Here is a 24,378-nt window from a genome sequence, read left to right as displayed (position 1 = left end):
AGATACCTAAAAGATCACCTCATCCATTTGATACCCAATCAGTCACTGCACTATGCAAGAGGATACCTCCTGCAGGCACCAACTTATCAGGAAGTCCCTTCCACACAATACAGGAATGGGGCCTTTAGTGTGGTGGCACCTACACCTTGGAGTTGCCTCCCATCAAACAACAACAACAACAAATTTATTTGTATCCTGCCCTCCCTGGCTGAGGCGGGGCTCAGAGTGGCTAACATCATAAAAACAACACAATATGAATAAAAGCAGACATCAATTAATTAAAATACATCTTTAAATTAATTCAAACAAGTTAAAATCTGGGCAGGTGGCAATTATCAGGTTGGAACTGAGAGTGGTTAATACTTGCCAGGACCAACTGTTTCCACTGATCATACAAAGACCTGTGAGCAGGTTGAGGGCCTCCTTCAGGCTTGTTTTATACAAAGGAAAGTAAGTCAAACTGTATCCTGCCTAAAGGCCTGGTGGAACAGCTCCGTCCTGCAGGCCCAGCCGAAAGATGTCAAATCCCGCAGGGCCCTGGTCTCTTGTGGAAGAGGCCGGGGCCACGTCCGAAAAGGCCCTGGCTCTAGTCAAGGCCAGTCTAATTTCCCTGGGGCATGGGATTTTCAAGGTGTTGTTGTTAGCAGACTGTAAGGTCCTCCCTGGGGCATACCAGAAGAGGCAGTCCCGTAGGTATGAGGGTCCTAGGCCATATAGGGCTTTAAAGGTTAAAACCAGCACCTTAACCTGAGCCTCCATAGAAAGGGAGGCATCGAAGATTACACCCAAACTCTTGACGGAAGGCGCTGGTACTAATTGCGCTCCCGCAAGGGATGGGAGTTGGCCCCCCAACCCCATATCGTCCCGACCCAGCCAAAGGACCTCTATCTTCGAAGGATTTAACTTCAACCGGCTCCCACGTAGCCATCCAGCCACAGCTTCCAAACATCTGACCAGTGTGTGACTCATTGGCCAGATAGGTGCCATCTCAATTGGTTTTTCAGCACCTACTAAACACCTTACAAACAAGCCTTTGTATTTTTCCATGTAGAAGACTATATTTCCCCCCCAAAAAATTAAGTTTATAATTGGGGGTAGTCTCATACACAGAATGTTACAATTATTTATTTCTTAATTTTGGGCTCAAAAAATAGGGGTCGTCTTATACATGGGGGCGTCTTATACACAGAAAAATACGGTAGATATCTTTCCCAGTCTGCATCTGTAATGGAATTATTTTTAGACCGTTTTCTCACTTGGGTGTTTGCCACCTTGGGCTCCTTGGGGAGGAAGGCTTGGGTATATATTGAATAAGAAAGAAAGAAAGAAAGAAAGAAAGAAAGAAAGAAAGAAAGAAAGATGTACCACTTTTCCTGATGAGCCATGTACCCCCTCAAATGCCCTGCACCCCTCATCTTAATTCATCACCTCCTCATGAAGCAGTACATTTGGGAGGGGGCTCAGCTGTGTAAATCAGATGAAGAGCGAGTCTCATCCTTGCCTATGTCTGTGGTGTATCATGGGACACAAAGCACTGAAACCAAGCGCTGCTTTTGTGTATCCATATTTCGTCTTGACACCATGAGCCAAGTGCAAAAATGTTAAAAACACCCAGGTTATAGCATATCAAAATGTATGCATTTCACACTTTTATTTTTCACCGACCGCTGGAATAAAGGCAGGGGGGGAGGGAAGGAGGTGGAATCAGATTAACTATTTTAACTCTTGCAACCACAGTGAAAGTTGTGGCAAAGGCATGCAGCAGGGCTTCAAATTATGCAGACTGACCTTTCGGCTGAAAGTCTCATACATACCATTTTCTTCTACTTTGTCTTTGTCAGGTGTGTTATGTTCTGGAGAAAGGTAAGAATTAGAATACTCCACAGCCTGAGAAAGATTTCCCACACAAGAACTCTATGATAAATGGAACATGGCATTATGTTTCTAGTCAGACAGTCCTGGGTGTTATGTTGCACATTTGTGTCTTCCCATAACCTGTCTGTGAGACATAAGAGAGGGAATAATAATAATGAATGCATTTTCCAATGCATCTCACCATTTCCCTCAAGCTTCTTGCCAGCACACTCTCTTGACAACATAAATGGTTTTATTACTGAAGAGGAAACACCAACGGATTTATCCTTGAACAACAGACTACGGATGGAAATGAGAAAGAAGGCCTCCCACAACCAGTTTTTATCCAAGAGTGCAACTCTGATGCAAATACAAATTTCTCCTCTAGACACACACACACACACACACACACACACACACACACACAATTCCACACCTCTGCCCAAAGACCCTCTGTGCCACAGACTGGTTGGACACAGAGGAACGGTGGGAGAAACCAACTGGGAAACCCCCAGTTAGAGCCAGGGGATTGGTGGTCAGAGGGAGAAGTAAAAGACTGGGAGGAGGTGTTGAAAGCTGAAGAGGTAACAGGGCTTAGTGAGCGGGGGCAGGGGGAGTCTAGGGAAAAGAGTAATCCAGAATCAGAACTAGAAACTGCATCAGGAAAGCTGGATGCAGGAGGCCAAGAAGCAAAGATGAGTCAGTCTGGTGAAGAGCCACAGGCGTCTCTCCCTCCTGCTGCAACAAGTTTTCCTCCTGCTTGGTCTCCCAGAACCACGAGAGGCATTAAGCGGGAGGAGCAAAGACAGTTATGCAGGTGCAGTCTCAGATTGCTTGGGGAAAACCCTGGAGAGGAGGGCACTAACTTAGGCAGCTGTGAGAAGGCCTTCAGCCTCCGCAACTGCCTCATAGGGGCAAGTCCTAGCAAAGAAGATTTGCTGTGCTCATTAGGCTTGACAATCCTGGGCAATACTGGTTTTTTTTTTTTTTCTAATAAAGAGTTAACTCCACTTGCTTCATGTGATTTACTGCTGGCTCGCTCCTGATACTCTGCAGCCATAAACCACCAACAAGTCAATGCCTACTCACTGAGTAGGGATGGGTGAATCCAAGCATTTTGGATTTTCTCAGTTTCTCATTTTTCCAACCTGATGCTCAGTTCTCGACATTTCCACGTCTGTTTGCATCAAAAAGGTCTATGTGAAAATTCATCTGCATTTTAGAGCAAATTTCTCCCAATATACCCATTTTTGGATGCAATTTTACCTAACATACCCATTTGTATAAAGCATTTTCCCACAATGTAATGCCTTTTTGTATGTTTTCCCCCAGTAACGTATGCATTTTATGAACAATTTCCCCAGGAATATATTGGAGAACTGCACGACAAAAGTTGGAGAAATGGCAATTTTGCAGGATGGCTGTGTTTCAGATCACATACTGTTTTAGAAAGGGCAAATTAGTTAGGTTTGTATTTAAATGTGAACTGAATAAAATGTCTCTCCCCTGTTTCCACCCTGCCCTTAGCCTTGTTGTTATTTGCCACAATATAGAAGAAAGCTTCTGGGAGCCTAGGAAGAGATGATCTCAGCTTATACCTTTTAAATCACTTCCAGTAATTCAACTTTGGGCTGAGTATTGCAATCAGCTTGTATATTCAAAACCTGATGCAGTCATAGTCCTATCTGGAGTCACCCCATAAAAATAGGGTGATTTTCAGAATAGCTTCTGTCCTTGATGACCCAGGGGAACTCTTTCTGTGCTCTCCCACAGGCCTAGCCTGCAAAGGCTGCTCTGCTGCGTTAGTCAATGCCCTGCTTTATGATCTCTGTTCAATTATATGTGCTATATTTTGCTTTCAAAAGCAGTGTCTCATTTCTTTAGCTCTTCCCTCTTTTAATTAATATACTTTAATTGAAGCTGTTGGAAGTGCTTGGTGTTACTCAGACACTCTCGTCCTCTCTTGCCTAACCACGCATCCATGCTTTAAATCTTGTAAGGGGTGGTTCTGGGGAGATCACAGCTTGATCCCTGGCTGCCTAGAAGGAGGTGAGAGTTTGCCAGGAGTGCTGCCCCCCTCCATCTGGATTTCACAAGCACTCCATGGTTTGGATTCCTTCCTCGCCCACACTTGGGTGGTATCTGCAAGACAGGAAGTGGCGGCTGCTGGGGAGAAAATAACAGGCAGGGTGCCTCCCAGCTGGTTCTTCTGAGAGGAGACAAGTAGGACACCTGCCAATCAGAAAGATGGCAAATGGAAATGGCTTTATTTCTTGCCCACTCAAAACAATGGGGATTGTATCAGAAGTCCAAGTACTGTCTCTCGTTTTAAGGTCTTAAGGTTCTGCTGATTACATACAAAGCTCTAACTAACTCTAGACCAGATTTCTTGGGAGGCGGGGGGAAACCAAATCTTTCTCTTCATGGCCCTGTAAGTTCAGCTACAATCAGCTAATGAAACCCAGTTTGTTTTGCCATGGCCTGATGATTATCAGCTTGCAGTAACATGCAGTAGTAACACAGTCGCCTTTTTCGCTGGTGACACTGATGTTGTGGGGTATTTGTATTCTGCCAGCTCCTGAAGCTACCCCTGTTTAGGCAAGCATTCCCCCGAACTGAGCTTGTGATTCTATGTACTTGAGTGTTATGCTTTTTAATGGCTTGCTTTATTGTATATTTTAATTGATTTTATTGTGTATTTTAATTTTGATGTTATTTTGTATGCTAATTATCAATTGATTCTACTGTTGCAAACCTCTTGGAAGCCGATTTGGTCTACAGTGGTACCTTGGGTTACAGATGCTTCAGGTTACAGGCGCTTCAGGTTACAGTCTCCGCTAACCCGGAAGTAGTACCTCAAGTTAAGAATTTTACCTCAGGATGAGAACAGAAATCGTGTGGCGGCAGCAGGAGGCCCCATTAGCTAAAAGGGTACCTCATGTTAAGAACAGTTTCAGGTTAAGAACAGACCTCCGGAATGAATTAAGTTCTTAACCCGAGGTACCACGATATAATATAAATCAATAAAAAGTTCATGAACAGCCAAGATTTCATTGCCTGATACCCTCCAAGTGTCCCTATTTTCCAGGGACAGCCCCAGAATTATGAAAGCCATCCCGGCTTCTGATCTGATCCCAGAATGTCCCCATTTCTCCTGCCGCTGCTGCCGCTGCTGAGCTCAGAGAAGAGGATGAGCCAGCGCTTGTCCCAAGAGGCAGTGGTGGCAAGGGAACATCTTTTTGCCTCTCCATGGCTGTCGCTCCCGGCCTCCTCCTTTGGGCAGCTCATAGTGGCTGCTGAAGAGCAGGTGAGGAGGAGGAGAGACCCAGCTCTGAGGTGCAGGCAGAAGTGCAGGGCTGCTCTAGGCGGCCAGAAAGGCTGAATGCTGGGGGTGGAGATGCTCTTTCAGAGTGTTTATTCACTGGTCCAACGAGACATGGACCCGCCTGCCTGCCTGCCGGTGGATGCTCCAAAAGCACAGTGGTGCTTCCACGGCCCCATGAGTTCACTTTCTGGCGAGCCGCCTTGTCTTTACCAGCTGTACTGTGTGCATTGTTTTTTAAAACACTATAGTAAAGCCCTAGGATTATTGTTGTGAGACCGACGTGTTACTGAGAGTAGGAGATTTCAGCATCAGTTCTATGGCATGCCTGGTCTCTCCCCCCACCCCAGCCCATGCATCTAATTCCTGCTATTATTAATGGGCATTATGCATACTGTGCAGCAATGGTTGACTATGCTCCTGGGGTTTGTTGTTATTAAGTTTACCATCAATATTCATGAAGCCAACTATATATATACACACACACACACACACACACACACACACCCCGTTGTGGCTTCACTGCACAATATGATGGCAGTCTATACATTTGTATAGTTATTTTGGTTTGATACATTATTTCTCCGTAATCTATCAAGTACCCTAAAATTACATAAATGTATTAAATGCAAGATTTATTTATTTTTTACTCTGGATTTCCCCGTGCCCAATAACCAGTACGTGCTTGGTTTTTTCGTTTGCATGTTTGTTTGTTTGTTTTACTTCTCAGAAATACTTTAAAAACACATACGTAAATCAGATTAAAATTGTCGGTCTTTACTGAAATTTATCTGAAATAGTCCATTGCCATATTTTATTCCGATCCATGCGCCGGTGCAATTTGAGAAGAGTGACAAAAAAGGGTGATTTCTCTCCCCCCCCCCAACTGCTGTTGCTATAAAAGTATGTTATCTTTTATATGTATCAGAGCATTACTTATTATCAGCTTCACACGCAGCACTTTGTCTTTGATTTACGCAAACAACTGTGAATGTTTTATATATTTGTGAGGAAGTGAATGATATTAGACTATCAATCCATGGGGACTGCAAATCGGGGATGGGGTGGGCGGGAGGGGGAGGCTATTACATTTCAAAAGCTGTTAAATCAGTTGTGCCCCCTGGCTGATTTTGTCAGTTATATTTGCTGTTGGTAAAACCGATGATGCCTGGAATACTGGAGCAGTCCTGGGAGTGTTGCAGAGTAAATAGCACCAGAGTTGTAAACTGCACCATGCATACCACACTCCCTGCGTAAACCTGGCTTATATACTACTTCTGATTAAAGCCCATCGCCTGCTTGTTTCCTCACTCTCTCTCTCTCTCTTTTAAGGCAGAAATTAGGCCCACGCCTTCTGTCACTGCCTCTAGCTTCGGCCCCCACAGCAGTCTGCCAACAGGGCACTGTTCTGCCAGTTGTAAATTTTAATTGGCCATCTGGGGAAAGCACAAACCACTGACTAGAGATTAATCAGTAAATTAACCCAGGCATAATACACATTTCCCAGTGGACCCTCGGCAGCTCCAGGCTGGGGAGGAGCAGCTTGGGAGTTTAGAGAACTTGTGTAGGGATGCTGTTATTGCTTAGCACTGTGCAGCTGAACATCTTCTTGGTGTCCTGAAATTCCCTTCAGCGTGACCTTCAGCGTGCCCCTGATTTGTATGGCAGTTGCAAAGAGGTTCCTTTGTAAGTGCTAAACACAGATGGCACAGGTAGCGCAGTTGCAGGGGGAAAGTGTTGATGAATCGGCGGATGTGACAACTTTTCTCCAGCGAGCTATTCGTCGGGTTTGCTGAAGTGCCTGCAGGAGGAAACAATAGCGGAACCCGGAGTTTTACCAGGCCGGTAAATCACAGAAGAAGAGGGAATCAAACCTGTTTAAGTGGGACAGAGAGTATCAGGTCCTTTAAAAAACAACAGCAATCCTTTGCTGCATAAATGGACACCATAAATAATATCGCTATGACAGCAACAGGGAATTTGGGTTAATTTTGATAATCCTTCAAAAGCGAGATTATGATGATTAAACTTTGTATAACACCCTATACCTGCAAGTTGGTCCACAAGATAAAAAACACAAAATAAAAACACAAAACTCGTAATAGACCTAAAAAGAAGAAGGCAATAATCCCCCCGCCCTCTCCAAAACATTTTAAAGGGCATTGGATGTCAGTCAGCTGGGTTAAAGAGGAATGTTATTGCCTGGTGCCTAAAGGTGTATAATGAAGGCGCCAGCCTAACCTCCCTGGGGAGAACATTCCACAGATGGGGAGCCGCTGCAGAGAAGGCCCGTTCTTGTGTTGCCACCCTCTGGACCTCTCGAGGAGGTGGCACACGAAGGAGGGCCTCAGAAGATGATCTCAGGGTCCAGGTAGGCTCCTATGAAGAGAGGCGGTCCTTGAGATGTTGCAGTCCTGAGCCGTTAAAGCATATGGGAGTGAGCACAGGCAGAAGCGGGACTGAAAAGCTGGGAAAGAACTGTACAGCAGCCCCGCCAACTAGATAACCTGCAAATGTTTTGGACTCCACTTCCCATTAGCCCCAGCTGTCACGCTGCTTGGGCGGATGGGAGTGGTAGTCCAAAACGTACACGGGGTACAGAGCTGATACAGTGTATTGTTTTATACCTAAACTTCAGCCCCCAGAGGCATGATGCCGTCTTTCACAAATATTTTTTGCGCTCAGTGGCCTGCAGAAATGCCTCAATGTTCTACTTTTAGCAGTTTGATTTAAAGAAAAAATATATGTTGGAGATAGATCTGGTTTCACTGCTTAACTTGGCAGTCCTCCTGGGTCCGCTCCTTGGTGACACACTAACATTTGACATTAGAGTTGCCTGGTGCAACACAGAGCCTGTGTGGGGTATGCAGTGGATAGAACATGCAGTTTGCACCAGAAGGAACTGGGTCCCCAATTCACTATGCTGCTTAATAGATGGGCATAGAAAAGCTGGTGACCTATCAGAAATGTAGCCCTGTGTGGTCATGTTAACAGTACTGGCACCAAATTTGATTTAAAAACCAAATAGAATGGCGTTTAGTTTTGCCAGCAAATAGTTTTCAGCTGACACGGGTGGCGCTGTGTGGGAGTCATAGCCATGGTAAAGGCTTGTAATATTGCAGGGTGCCCCCTGACCTCGGCTGACCAGCACTCTGAGCTTTACAATGTATTGGAATGCATGACCTCATATGGAGTTATGTCCCCCCCCCCTCTGGGCAGTGTAACCCTATATCGTTTGTGGGTGGGTAAAAGCCTTGACCGGATGTAGGTAACGTGAGACATTGGAATGCAGCCATGCGGCTGGAGAGAACAAAGGATAATAAAATCGGAGGAGAGAGAGGAAGGAGCTTTTTACCCTCCGTCCATGGAAATATTGCCTTTGTGTGTGTTTTTCTTTGCCTTGCACCCCAAAATGACGGCTGGTTTCCGTCAATTGGTTACCACAAGTGGTGCCCCGTGTGAGGCTGAATAAAAGGATACGGCTGAGGTTTTTAAAAGAGAAAAAAGAAGCAACTTGAAGCAAACAGTCTGAGGCAGACTAAGAGGATTTTAAAAGAAACTGTGAGAGGATTTTCGATCCAAGCAGTGGTTATCATCAGCTCACTACGTCCGGCAAGGATTGCAAGCGCTAATCATCTTAAAAAGATCCCGGTGAGTTCGATCCCTTCTATTATATTGATTTTTGAAAAATGGGCAGCTCTTTGACTACTCCCCAACAGAAATTTTTAAAAGACTTAAAATTTCTCCTCTCCTCCAACAAATTGGAAGTTCCTGAGGGTGATTTGATACAGCTCATTCTGTGCATTGATGAACATTATCCCTGGTTCCCTTTGAATGGAACATGCGAATTAAAACATTGGGACAAGATTGGTGAACATTTTCATGAGCTCCCCAACATAAGTGTTCGGATTTTAAATGCTTGGTGCAAGGTTCGATATGCTATGGGTTCTTTATCACCAAAAAATATCTCCCTGGCTGCATTGCCAACACAACCTCCAGCTTCCTTAATCCAGCCTGCTGTGTTAGAGTTTGTTCCAATCCTTGCCCTGCCAGCAGCTCCAGACCCCAAGCCTCCAGATTACAGTTCCTCACCAGAGGACCCAATCCTGCAAAAATACCGTGGTCTGGCTGGCAATAATCCAAATCTTTCAGAGGCAGGACCAGCTACCACTTTTCAACGTGCAGTCCTTGCCTGTTCCTTAATTCAGGATACTGTGGCATTCCCTGTTATTGTGCCCCCTGCTGGTGCTCCAGCAGGAACTCAAGCCCAGCACCAACCTTTTGACTTTAAAATCTTGAAAGAGCTCCAATTGTCAGTCAGGACAAATGGACTTCAAGCACCATTCACACAGGCGCTTTTGGAAGCCACATTAGCCCAGCTGTTGGTGCCAGATGACATCAAGCTTTTGGCACGTACAGTTTTACCCCCATCAGCTGGTGTATTATTTGCTCATGAATGGGAAATCGCCTGTCGTGGTTATGCTCCTGCCTTACTGCAACAAGCAAGAGGGAATAATCCTAATCTTACCCTCGCAGATGTGATGGATGCTATGATGGGGCGTGGGGCCTTTGCTCAGGCTTCAGTACAAGCCACACTGCTGCAGATCTTATTGAGGGATACTGCTCTTGCTGCTAAACAAGCAATGAGAAAAATCCCAGAACCCAGTATTCAGTCAAGGTGGAGTTCAATCAGGCAAGAGGCAAGAGAATCATATTCTTCCTTTATGGACAGGCTGATTACAGCAGTGAGCAGCCAAATTGAAAATCCTGAAGCCAAACAAATAATTATCAAACAATTGGCCTTTGGAAATGCCAATGAGGATTGTAAGGTTGCGTTACAACCGATAATACACAATCCTGCCACAGACACAGCAGCCATGCTTCGCATTTGTCAGTCTGTAGGTACAGCAGCTCATCTGCTGGTGGCAGCGCAAAATAAAAACCAGCCTGTAGCCACCGATACAACGTTTCCAGCGTGGCAAACCAGGATCACCGATACCTCAGTGTGGGTAGAACGGTGGCCTCCACCAAAAGGAAAATCCACAGCAATGACACCATCTTGTTTCTGAACAGCTTATTTCTGAACAATTGACTTTCGGCCACATTGAACCATCTTCATCCCACTGGCTCCAGCAGACAAGGAACAGTTTGCTTTTACATTGCCAGTATATCACAATTCGCAGCCCAACCAGCGATATCAGTGGATTGTCCTGCCTCAAGGCATGCGGAACTCCCCTACACTTTGTCAACATTTTGTGAGTGAAGCATTGAAACCTTTCTGCATGTGCCACCTAGAGGTGCTGCACACAAGCTGCATCTGGCAGTGTTTGCTACACCATTGTGCCAACAGGAATTTTATATGCTCAGGCGGAACAAGAAGAAGACTATCTGCATTATAGAATGGTTACATTTACCGCACATCCCATCGAAGAACATTTATTCAGTAATTGAATCCACATCAGACACTGTTATCAAAGGACATTCACAAGCGATAACTTTAAGCGGTTATGATGTTACCTCAATTTATTTACTTTTCTCACAGACTGAACAGCAGCATTTATTGATAACAAATGCTGCCATGCAAATTGCTTTAGATGATTTTATAGGTGTCATCATTTTTAACCCTCCAAAGGATGACCGTTTGACATTTCTGACACAGGTCACCTATGTTTGGCTACCCCCTCATCTCTCACACCTCTCCCCTCTGCATTGACCCCTTTTCACGGATGGAACAAGAAGTAGGGGAGTAGTGACGTGGGAGGAGGGAGGAAAATGGAAATGGTTATTTACCCCTTCACAGTCTTCTGCCCAGCGAGCAGAGCTAGCGGCTGTGATTCTTGCCTTTCAATCCTTTTCTACCCAACCTTTCAATCTTATTGTGGATACTCAGTATGTATATCGCCTTTTTGCTATTTTACCAATATCTTATATAACTCCTTCCTTGGATTCTGACTTGTTTTCCTTGTTTCTTTCCCTGCAAGCTTACTTCAGCACAGAGAGTTCCTTTATTATGTTGCACATCTTCGCTCCCACACATCGCACCCAGGGTATTTAGCAGAGGCAATGCAAGAGCAGATGCGGCTTTGAGGGACATTTCTGCCTTTTCTCTCTTTTCTGATCCTATACTAGGTCATAACACCTTTCACCTTCCTGCGAAAGCATTGGCAAATCATTTTTCTATTCCCTTGGCCCAAGCAAGGGATATAGTTTCCCAATGTGCTTCTCAGCTGGCCATTCCTTTTGATGCTGTCAATCCTAGGGGCACGTCTGCATTGGCGTGTTGGCAGATGGATGTCACACACACACCTGTGTTGGCTCCACTCTCCAAGGTTCACCTCACGGTGGACACCCACTCTGGATTCATATGGGCTACGCCCATGAGGGGGGAAACAGCTCGGCATGTCATTCAGCACACTATCCGCTGTTTCTCAGTCATGGGTAAACCTGCGCGTATCAAAACTGATAATGGTCCAGCATATATTTCTAAAACATTTTCAGAATTTTGTATGTTGTGGAATGTGAAATTAACTCATGGCATACCCTTTAACTCCACAGGTCAAGCTATAGTGGAAAGAGCACACCTGACGTTCAAAACACTATTGTTTAAACAGCTTGGTGGCCGAAGCATACCAACAGCAGATATCCCTTCGGCTGTTCACCAAGTTCTTTTTGTACTTAACCATATTTTTATGTCCACATCTTAGGACCCATACCCCCGCTTAATTGCATTTTAGGAAGGAGGAGGCACTCCCCTGCCCCTTGGTGGTGTACCGACGCTTGCCCGATCCCACATGGCATGGACCTGTCCCGCTGATCACGTGGGGACGAGGGTAAGCGGCAGTGGACGTCGAGGACAAGCCTTTGTGGGTTCCAGCTCGATGCGTGCGGCCATGGCGAGTCTTTAACCGCGGATGCGCCTTCCTAACCATTTGCCTTGCCATCTTTTGCTGCATCATTATACAAGGAAGAGAAGCAGACGACCCAGTCCAGTTGAAACCACCATATTTCACCTTATCGGCTGGCAAGCAGCTGTCGCCTGAACCCTACTCTGGCTGGCAGCATCTACGGCTCAGCCACTTTCGAACTATAAGGACAGCGTTGTTGAATAAGACTTTTAGGGTAGAAAATTATCATAAGATATGGAGGAATAATATTTTTGTACAAGATATGATTAAGTTTACCAGTTTATTGCATGCTTCTAAATGTTGGTTATGTATGCACATGCCGCCCTTTGCCAGTCATTCAGGCATAATGCTTCATGATGTGCCTGTCAATGGATCTTTTCGATTTACTAATATTATATCCCCTAAGCAAACTTTTTGGCCCCCAGTACACTTCACCCTCCATGAGCCTGCACCCATTTATTTTCAAATTAAGGAGGGGAAAGAATCATGGGGCATATATCCAAACTGTCAATATACATTGAATTTCACTTTTAATAGCTCTTGTTCTCTTACAGGAACATACAGTGACCAATTTCAGTGCTATAGAAGTGACACCAGTGCATGGCTAATAAACTAGAAAAGAAGCTACCATGCAGCTTGGAATCAGAATTCTTATATTCTTGGCTTCCAGATGGAAGTTGGCTTCGACATTTATTGATTTTAGTGATCATTATAGTAGTTATTTGCATTATTTTGTGTTGCTGTATACAATGTATTCCTTCTTTAATTTCTGTATGTACTGCATGGTTCTCCAGTCCGCGGCCCGCTTCCGGTCTCACATGAGTCGTCTATCACACTCGATATAACCGTATTGGTACTGATTAATTAAATAAAGAAAGAGGGCATGTGGGAGTCATAGCCATGGTAAAGGCTTGTAATATTGCAGGGTGCCCCCTGACCTCGGCTGACCAGCACTCTGAGCTTTACAATGTATTGGAATGCATGACCTCATATGGAGTTATGTCCCCCCCCCTCTGGGCAGTGTAACCCTATATCGTTTGTGGGTGGGTAAAAGCCTTGACCGGATGTAGGTAACGTGAGACATTGGAATGCAGCCATGCGGCTGGAGAGAACAAAGGATAATAAAATCGGAGGAGAGAGAGGAAGGAGCTTTTTACCCTCCGTCCATGGAAATATTGCCTTTGTGTGTGTTTTTCTTTGCCTTGCACCCCAAAATGACGGCTGGTTTCCGTCAATTGGTTACCACAGCGCTGTGTTCTAAACCACAGAGCCTAGGACTTGCCGATCAGAAGGTCAGCGGTTCGAATCCCCGCAATGGGGTGAGCTCCCGTTCCTCGGTCCCTGCTCCTGCCAACCTAGCAGTTCAAAAGCAGGTCAAAGTGCAAGTAGATAAATAGGTACCGCTCTGGCGGGAAGGTAAACGGCGTTTCCGTGCGCTGCTCTGGTTCGCCAGAAGCGGCTTGGTCATGCTGGCCACATGACCCAGAAGCTGTACGCTGGCTCCCTCGGCCAATAAAGCGAGATGAGTGCCGCAACCCCAGAGTCGGTCACGACTGGACCCTTTACCCTGTGCCAATGAAGGGACTGTGCCAAAGAAGCAAATGAAGTGGGAAGTAGACTAAGTTGCCATATGAGCCTGGTGAAAGCCTATTTCAGAGACCCTTGTGTCTCCTCTAAGCAAAGTGAGGAAGATGGTGACACTAGGATGGGCCTTTTCGGTGGTGGCTCCCCATTTGTGGAACGGTAAACACCTTGGCTCCATCATTGTCTGCTTTTAGGCACCAGGATTCTGTTCACCCAGGGTTTTTGACTGTTAATTTGGAGGGCAGTGAATTATGCATTTGGTGGGAGGACTTTTCTTTCAGTGCTCATCTTCTAGTGAGGTGAGCGAGATTTGCCTTCTAACCAATATCCTTGGGTGAGCATGTTGAGGTATATTGTGTTTTATTATTGTTTTATATGTGGCTTTAATGTCTTTTACGCTGTCAATTGCTTTGCCAGACGCTTTTGTGTGTGGAAAAGCGATTAACAGCTCTAATACCTAAATACCTATTTCAACCTAACACAAAGCCAGAGACTATATAAACTGTGAAGGAAGCATATTAACCCTTCACAGTTTGCAAAGGGGAAGGCTGGGCATGGGGGTTGGGGATAGTTTGATGCTTTGCCTTTGGCTGAAAGAGCCAGTATCACACCTCAGGGATTTCAGTTTTCCCTGCCTCATTTTTATACTTTAGAACTCTCTCTGAAACATATGAAGTGCTTTAGACTGGAACTACTGTTGTTTGTTCAGGCTATTCAGGAAATAATTCTTAATCCTGTGAAATAGCTTTCATGATGCCTGAGCACTTTACGGCCTGCCAGATACAAAATTTATTTTATTGGAGAACTGCATGGCATATCCATTCTTTCTCTGAAAGGAACTCTGCCTTGCCTGTGGGCTGCAAACTTACAAACGGAATCCTTTACAGCGCTGAGTACCTTTCCCCAAGTACTTAATCAATTCATAACATCAAGAGGGAGGGAGAGCTTGCAGGCAATACATGGCAATACAATCCCGGCTGGAAGAATTATAACAAATAAGGATTTCTGAGCACCTTTCAAGTTAAAAACACACACACACACAAAAAGCAAAACAAAACCATTGCAAAGCAAAAGCATAAAACTGAGAAGAGGTAGTCAGGCCCACAAATGCATTCATCCCCCTGCACTGCCTCACATATATGCCATTTCTCTTGGGAGAACCCTGGTAGAAATTCATTAGTAGTAGGAAGCTACTAATCCGACTCTAGTCATGTGCAACTAGCTGTGCATAACAATTAGAGGCCCCAAATGTAGCTCTTCAGCTGGATTTGGTGTGGAGGTGCCTGCAACTCCACCAAATCCATATGAAGAGAGGCATGCCACTAATTCAGCTGGACCTCTGTGTGCAATACATTTTGAATTCAGGTGTTTCCATATGGTGATCTCCATTGCTGAATTGGGGACCGTTTAATAATAATAATAATAATAATAATAATAATAATAATAATTTATTATTTATACCCTGCCCATCTGGGAGGCTTCCAACAGAATATTAAAATACAATAGTCTATTAAACATTTAAAAGCTTCCCTGAACAGGGCTGCCTTCAGATGTCTTCTAAAAGTCTGGTAGTTGTTTTTCTCTTTGACATCTGGTGGGAGGGCGTTCCACAGGGTGGGTGCCACTACCGAGAAGGCCCTCTGCCTGGTTCCCTGTAGCTTGGCTTCTCGCAGCGATGGAACCGCCAGAAGGCCCTCGGCGCTGGACCTCAGTGTTGTTGTTCCTCCAGATGCCACAGAACTCTTATCCATAATTTCAGTGCTTTTTTTCTGGGGGTAAAGTAGTCAATTAAACAGCATTTATTTTAATCACTAAAGAGGAAGTAATCAAGTATTTGCCCAAATGCCCCAAAATGCAAAACAAAGGAAAACTGTTCTCTCTCTCTCTCGCTCTCCCTGCAAGCCGAGTTCACTCATAGGTTAAAAGTTCACACTGACCCAGGTTAGAAACTTGTAAGGAATGAACAATGAGTGATTGAATCCATGCGAACTAGCTCAGAGTTAAAAAGGTAAAGGGACCCCTGACCATTAGGTCCAGTCGTGACCGACTCTGGGGTTGCGGCGCTCATCTCGCTTTATTGGCCGAGGGAGCCGGCGTACAGCTTCCGGGTCATGACTAAGCCGCTTCTGGCGAACCAGAGCAGCGCACAGAAACGCCTTTTACCTTCCCACCAGAGCGGTACCTATTTATCTACTTGCACTTTGACATGCTTTTGAACTGCTAGGTGGGCAGGAGCAGGGACAGAGCAACGGGAGCTCACCCCGTCGCGGGGATTCGAACTGCCGACCTTCTGATTGGCAAGTTCTAGGCTCTGTGGTTTAACCCACAGCGCCACCCGCGTCCCTTTTTACTTATCCTTAGGACAGGGTAAAAAAGTTAGCTGTTTTCAAATGCATATGTTCCAAACATTGGATGTGCAATGATAAATCCAGCTGACAATTCATGTTTGATCTCCATTAGTACATGAACATCTAAGAAGAGCCCTGTTGGATCAAATAAAAGATTTTTATCTAATCCAGGTTCCTGCTTGCCATAGTGGCCAAGCAGATGTCTCCAGGATGCCCCAAAGAAGGGCTCAAAAGAAACATATTCTTTCCTCTGCTCTTGCTCTACAGCAACTGATAATCTGTGATATACTTCCCCTAGACCTGGAGCTTCCACATGCCTAGGGATGGACAGATCACTCTATTTCCAGTATGTAGCACTTTCACAATGTGCCCATTCTTAATTCTGTTTTGCTCCATTTCTGCATTAACTGATTTTAAAAGGGGAAAAAACCCACAAAAATCATATTTAAGTTTGTATTTTAATTCATTTTCTCAAAAATATGGATGTCTAAGCATATTTTCTCTCATAACACACATTTTCTGACTGCACTTTATTTTTAAAACATATTCTTAGCAGATTTGGGGAGAGGAGGCAATTCAGATCGAGACTGAGAGTTTGGGAGATGGAGTTTAACCCTCTTCCTGTGCTATTTTCGCAATTATAATCCAGTCCCTGAGCTGCTATTTGTCATGCAGGGCAAGATACGCAGGTATCATGTAATATGCATTTCATACAACCGGGCGGCAAAGCAATTGTCTCTGCATCATACAGCCAGATAAGTGTTTAACTCAATATTCTATTTCGGTAATGAGGGGTGTGTGTGTGTAAGAATCATAATCCTTATCACCTCTGAAAATTGATCTCCCCATAAGGCAGAGAAATCTAATGATCACTTTGGCACAAGTTCCTAAAGCCATTGTGTGTTTGGGTGGCCATGCTTTTGGGCTGAGGGTCCCATCCGTTTTCTTTCACCTTTGGGGAAATCGATAAAAAATGGGCAAAGTATAGCATAACAAACTACCTTGTTTAGACCTTTAGTTTTCAGGAATCAGCCACTGATGCTGCGATTCTAGACACCCAACACAGCAGCTTAGTAAGGATTTGCACATAAATCACCTCTGCCAAAAACTAACACAATCCCTTCTGTACTTAAAGGCAAATTAAGTTGTATGTGCAACAATGCCATTTCAGGTGGGAAGTCGAAGGGGGAGGGGAATATATCATCAGGGAGAAAATTGCTTTTATTCTAGCTTAACACATAGACTTATTATCACATCAAGAAGATGAGTTGGTGGATAAAATAGAAAACTGCAGACATAATCCACCACCCAAATATTCACAGCCAGAATTGGCATTGAAAGCCAGAAGAAGCAAAATGTGTGCCTTTAGGTGCAGAACCAAGAAATTATCCAAAAGATATTTCAGCCATCTAAGCAGATAAAACAGACACAAAAGAGATACTGAACTATGCTCTCCCAGAACTAGTCTCTGTCAACTCCAGGACAGGCTTTGTGACTCCTGAGATCGTACCTGCAAATTTACGCATTTTCTACTCCTGACTTATGTTTTGCTTCTCCTTCCACTAGAACTTGTTGTTGTTGTTGGCGTCCTTCTGTCTCAAGAGATAACGGAGTGTGCCTCTGGGGAGAAAATCAAATGGCTGCATTGGCAACACTGAAGTGACCTCCCTGGGGTGCAAGCCTGGGCAGTCTGTATGGAGGTCCTGGACTGCCCAGGACAAGACCTCTTCTCACAGCCTCACTGATGTGGTCCAAAGGAAAGCAGGGCAATAGGTTTGGCACCCGCTTGGTTGCAGGAGTTGCCAGAAGCAGGAATAGAAGGCAACGTCCAGCCATCCACTAGAACACACAATTATTAAATAAATAATGCCTAATGGAATAGCATTTTCTTACTAGTCTTCTTTAGTTTTAGTTTTAGCATCAGGAAGCTAAAAGCATGTAGGATATTATTTTTTCTGTATTCCGATAAACTGGCATTTCAACTTTTCCCAGTTCTGATTCTCACTGAACATATTGGGTCAGAACCCCACAAACATCACTGGTTTCCTTGCGAGAACCTGTTCTTACAGCACCAGAGAAGGCATGTTACTACAGCAGAAATTCAACTGAAGAAGATGAAAGAGCCTGTGTGGGAGACAGTATTCATTTGAGAAGGGACCGTGAGCAACATGTGGATTATTTTAATGCAAGTGATTTTGCAGATTATAACTGAGTAGCTAATTGGGAAAGGATGATAATTGTTTATGAGAAGGGCGGATTAAGTAATTACACCAAGCTGTTTAAGATCTGTTTAAAAAACTCATATATATATATATATATATATATATATATATGCGCTGCGGAGCCAGACCATTGACTTGCTTCTCATTACATTTTTGAGAACTGATTTCTAAAAATAGAAAAAAATAGAATAAAAATTGGAAAAAATGTGCTACAAATATGTAGCTCCTGCATCACTGCTATTAGAATTTCTTCCACATTTAATGATGGACAACTTAGATTTACAGTATTCTCTGAAATAATTTTTTTCAAAAAATTATTTATACTTTTCAGATACATTTCACTTATTTTACAATCATTTTGACATTTTAAATCTTGACTTTCTTCCCCCTCTTTCTGCGGTTCCTTAAATTTATTTTCAGTATCTTCTGCATATCCAAATTAACTTAACTTACTCATTTATTTATTTCCAAAAATATTTCCAAAGTAGAGCTCTCCAAAAGAACTTCTTCTTCCAGGGTGTCCACCCACCCACAGAGGCTTTCCTAGGCTGTGAGTTTAATTGCAGTTTCCCCTTGCTTGCTTGCTTGCTTGCTTGCTTCTGTTTGTAACATGGCATGCCTGGTCAGCTAAAGTACAGGAACCTCTTTAAACCTGATAGCTGTGTCTGCCTGCCTTGGAATAAGAAAAAGAACCTATTCTGAAACACTGCGTCCCTCTCCAGCATGGTGCAGCTTAGAAAGAAGGTGTGGCACTTCCAGAAAATATTCACTTAACACTTAACACGTGCTTCATTAAAAGCCACTTCACAGCCCTGAGGTGACTTCATTGTATGGTAGGAGCCAGAGGAGCAAAGCAACAACAGCAACAACAAGGAGCTCACTCCCCACCCACATCTTGCCCCTCATTGCTGGACTCCTGTCATTAACATACAGTGGTACCTCAGGTTACATACATTTCAGGTTACATACGCTTCAGGTTACAGACTCCGCTAACCCAGTGACAGCGGGAGGCCCCATTAGCTAAAGTGGTGCTTCAGGTTAAGAACAGTTTCAGGTTAAGAAAGGACCTCCAGAACGAATTAAGTACTTAACCTGAGGTACCACTGTATACTGTTCAGAGATCTTTCAGAGATCTTAATATGTGGGGGAAACCTCAACTGTCAAGAAATATACTTAGCCCCAGGGCTTTTTTTAGCTGGAACTCATCAGAACACAGTTCCGGCACCTCTCAGGTGGGCGCCGTTGCCATTATAAGAGAGCAAGAGAGGCATTCATTGTGAGTTCCAGCACCTCTTTTTCTAGGAAAATAGCACTGCTTGGCCCCTTTTGTGCCCTGCCCTGAATTTTCCCCCTAGTGCAGCCACTCCTTCACTGAGAGCAAATGAAACCAGTTTGGAGTCAAGGCAACGGCTGTCAAAAAGTGCTCTCATCAACCTAAGCTGACTTGGTATGCTCTCAGTTACATAATCAGATAGGCAGATTTGACCAGTCGCACGGTGACATCATTGTTGCTACCACAAAAATCTAAACATTTTTCTTTTCAAAAGGCTATTTTTCAAACAAACAGAAAGTGTCACCAAGCTGCAACCAAGTCAGGATTGTAAAGGTAAAGGGACACCTGACCGTTAGGTCCAGTCGCGGACGACTCTGGGGTTGCGGCGCTCATCTTGCTTTATTGGCCGAGGGAGCCGGTGTACAGCTTCCGGGTCATGTGGCCAGCATGACTAAGCTGCTTCTGGCAAACCAGAGCAGCACATGGAAATGCTGTTTCCCTTCCCGGCGGAGCGGTACCTATTTATCTACTTGCACTTTTGACGTGCTTTCGAACAGCTAGGTTGGCAGAAGCAGGGACCGAGCAACGGGAGCTCACCCCATTGCGGGGATTCGAACCGCCGACCTTCTGATCAGCAAGTCCTAGGCTCTGTGGTTTAGACCACAGCACCACTCGCGTCCCAGGATTGTAGGCAGCAACAAGGTACACTTTGAGGGATGTTTGGAGAGAGCATCTCCACTCGGTGAGAACACCCTTTTCACATTGAAAATCTTGACTGGGTAGCATTTGGCTCAGCCCTCATGACAATTATGCATAAGTCTTTACCTAATATTTTGGCCTGTCAAAATATATGTGAATAAACCGCTCAAATGCGGGCAAACAAAAATCAAGTATACCAAATACTTCACCCGTACAGTATGCCCCTCCAGAAACCTCAAGACGTGTATCTTAAATAATTACTTTTTGTTCCGTAATCAAATGCAATCAAATGGATTCTCAGCAAACTACTTTTATTTCCACGATGAGAAATGTGTGTCATATTTCTCTGCACATTTGCATATTTTTCCATAAACCTAAAACCAATCAATTTTGAAGAGTTATGATAATATAAAGAATCTGAAGCAATTACATGTCTTTTAAACGGGAATTCCAAATGCATCTCACTGACAGGATTCATGTAGTAAAATTGTCGGGATTTCTTTAACCCTTTTAGTGATGTCTCAATTAAGCTCTCGAGGTTTAAGAAATTTCGTTGGGCTGGAAAAGCTGATAGCCCTTGGCTTCTCTTTAGGCCAATAGTTCTCTTTCATCATTAATTCCCTAGCAATCACCCCAGGCTATTGCTGCTTTTAAAAACAACAGTATACACGCAAGAACCTTCTTCATTTATTAGAAAATGTGCAGCTTATTAAAGGTGCTGTTCTAATTTTGCTTTCCATTATCTGTGTTACAGTAGGGTATTCCAGGTATTGAGTGAAGCAGAAAGAACAGAGCAGAAGTAAGAGGGTGTTGAGATAAGTTGTAACATTTTTTTAGAGCAATGGGGCCGTTTGAAAATCCCCTCACTGTGGAAATGGGTTCTGTGAGTTTTCAGCCAATTCAGTTTGCACTGAGGTGCTATTGGTGGGAGGTGAGAGAGAGCATCTATTGAGTCAACAGCATTGACTAGTACCTACAATGTCACCAACATATTTTCCTAAAACCAGGAGCAATTTTGCAATGCTATCTACAGGCGCGCGCACACACATACAAGTGAAAGCTGAATTCACATATAGATAAACATAGTGTTGCTTTTTTGTGTTTTAAAAGTAGACAACCCACCTGAAACACTGGCAGTTCAAAAGGGATGGCAAAGCTCCAGCTAGCTAGTGTATGTATATAATGCAAACTACGAAGCCAGGATTACACCGCAAGGGAAAGACCCACAGCACCCAATATTCAAAGGTTATGGCAGTTATCAGCTTAGTATGAACCAAACAGAAGCTGAGAGGGTGGTTCACACGGCCTCCTGTCCATGTGTTGCAAAAAAAAAAAAAAAAGATAAATGTGGAGGGGACTGTGAGGCCACATGGGCAAGGACTGCCCCTGACACCCATGAGTTCAGAGCATGTGGGAAAGAGCTGCATGCACAAACCAATGCATATGATTGGATCAGGATTTCTGCTTGTGTGGAGGAACTATATGCACAAACAGTGTCACATGCGCAAATTCCTTCCCATGCTCATGGACATAAGAGGCTGCTGGCAAACCAGGAACTAGAATGGACCATGTCCTCTTTGTGATTTCTTTCAACACAGGTTGTGTCACAACTCAATGGTTAGTCTCATTTACACTTGTCTATGCATGGCAATGTGGGGTTGGGTTTCAGCTAGGTTTTACTCAGAGTACACCCATTGAAATTAATGAACATGACTAAGTTCGGTCCATTAATTTCAATAGCTTCGAGTAAAACTTAGTTGGATATTATTCTCCCTGCCTTTTCCTCACCTACAAAAAACAATAACCACCCATGTGCTAGACCCTGAAAGAACAGTTTGGAAGTGAAGATAGGCATTTTTTATTCAAATTTACACTTGCATGTAGATACTCTATTTCTCTGGGATGGGCAATCGATCACAAATTACTCCAGTTTCCATTTAAATCTCAAATGTGCAGAGGCCACTGAACTGAGCTCAAGAGACAAAGGTGCAGTTGTGAAACAGCACCGAGCTAAATGTGCCTTTGTAATCCCAACCTAACATCCACATTAACCCCTATATTAAAGTACCTTAAAATGTGACCCAGTTTCATCATCTGAGACTTTCAAGGGTTTTGCCACTCACCGGTGAAAATCAGGATTGTATCCTTCCAATAGAGCCTGGTCTCTGCAGCACAAAATACAAACAACGTATAATAATTCCAGGCATGTTGAGCATATTAGGCATGCAGCTTTAAATTACCTCCATGCTAACACTGCACTCCTTCTACACTGCAATTTGTAAAGAAAATGCACCTGTCTTACCCGCAATGATTAACAAATGGTTTATCGTTTCTTTAACAGAATTGTGTGTGCATAACGCATCACATTTGAAAGGCCTAAAATACACAAGAAATGTGCTCATTCAAGAAAAAACAGGTGGAGAAAGAAGATAGCTACTGTATGCCTGTTGGTGAGGAAAGCTTGTTTGTTCAGAATATATTGGAGACTCAGTTCAGGAAGAAGTCATCCCTGGGAAAATATTACGCCTGTAATATTGCCAAGGTCAGTGTCTAAAGGCGTTTGGGACTGTGTAAGAGCTGCTATGTTAAATATGTGCAGGAAATATGTACCTTGGATAACCAAACACTATCCCTAATTTTTCATTGATTAATAAATCTTACTGCTTATTTTTGGTGTGTACATCCGTTTCCTCAAGCTCTGATCTTTGCTTTCTTATGATAATCTCAAGCCCTCTGTTCGCTCTCTCTAGTCGATGAACTGTGGGATTGTCAGAATTTAATAGAACATTTTCAAACAATTTAATCCAGGATAGTGCCAATGGTGGGAGCGCCCCGGATGTAAGCGGCAACAGGACATTAAGGATGAATGCTCAGATCCTGCTTTCAGATACAGAGCCAGCCCCCCAAATTTTGATGCCTACGAAAGAAAATCTGAATGGCACAAATATTAAAACTAAACTAACCAAAGCCTGGCAACCCTATAATTATGCCCTGATATCTCATGCCTGTTAGATCGCGATGGTTAGAACCAGGAGCATTCACTTCCATAAGCCACCACTCTGTATGGTGAGTGATCAGCACTGCAGCTTTGAGGATCTTCTTGGTAGTGAAGTACTCTTAAATTCTAGACTGGCGCTACCCAGCAAGACTAGCTTTTGAGCCTCCTGGACTGGAAGGGCTAGAAAGGCTTCCTGTTTTGGATGGAGCTTTGTCCAAACAACAAGATCTTCCTGATTCAAGTCTTTGGCTCATATATTTCTCCCAGCGGCCTATGGCTCAGTGCTGACAGCCAGGGCCAGGCTACCCATGAGGCAACATGAGGTGAGTGCCTTGGGTAGCAGGATCCACAGGGGCAGTGGATCCTGAGGTAGATCTTTATTCCCCCTTGTTCCTGAGGTAGATCTTCACCTCACACTGCCTGGCAGGTGAGCTGGCCCTGTTTAGATAGTACTCTTTCCGTGTACCACAGGTGATGTTAAATCTTCTCAGTAATATTCATCACCAACATCAAAGCACTTAATAGCACCTCTGACTAGAATACAGGAGCAGTACACATACTTTTTTCAAAAATACAGCCGCAATATGGGATTCAATTGTATGTGGGTTCACCCAACAGCAATCCTGTATTGTTTTGAGGCAACCACATCTACAGGGCCTGTTGTGTGGTTCTTTAACACAAAAATATTGTTTGGCTGAGATTTTTTGGATATGTGTGTGTGATGCTTTTATTGTTAGGGCACAAGTAATTTTCCCCACTGATGTTACTGAAGGCCTTTACAAGTTCCACTGGACGCACCCTCAGAAAAGTGGCTCCTATGGTACTACTATAACCTTCTAAATATATTTCATATGTCTTGTTTAATGTGGTGAAATGCAGACTTCCATGCATATGGTGACCATTGAATTTGAGTCAAAGGGGGTGTATCTGATTGTTTCTTCCACACATCCATTTAATAGTACCTCATCCCACTTTTGGGATTCATCGTCAACTGTAGTCGCCATTCCTGGTGAACCAAGCAGATGGTCACTTTGCCATACATTCAAAAACTCACAACTCACCACAGTAACACATATGATCAATCTGTGAATGCATGTGACTGCTGGCCTGGACTGTGAAATCATTGTGTGCAGGTAAAGACTGTGAAAGTGCAGAACAAGAAGAGCCACTTTT

General features: G+C 44.0%; 1 long non-coding RNA gene across 1 annotated transcript in view; it reads left to right on the top strand.

Moving 5' to 3' along the window:
* The first annotated feature begins 311 nt into the window (after nucleotides 1-311).
* The window catches only part of LOC308479391, a 119,973-nt gene continuing 95,906 nt past the window's right edge, over nucleotides 312-24,378 (top strand). Inside the window, exon 1 of the long non-coding RNA XR_013987661.1 lies at nucleotides 312-482. This is a non-coding gene — a long non-coding RNA (uncharacterized lncRNA). The remainder of the gene's footprint in view (nucleotides 483-24,378) is intronic.

This window comes from Podarcis pityusensis (assembly GCF_964106645.2).
Source record: "Podarcis pityusensis genome assembly, chromosome: 1".
NCBI lineage: Eukaryota > Metazoa > Chordata > Lepidosauria > Squamata > Lacertidae > Podarcis > Podarcis pityusensis.
This window is presented reverse-complemented; position numbering and strand designations above follow the sequence as displayed.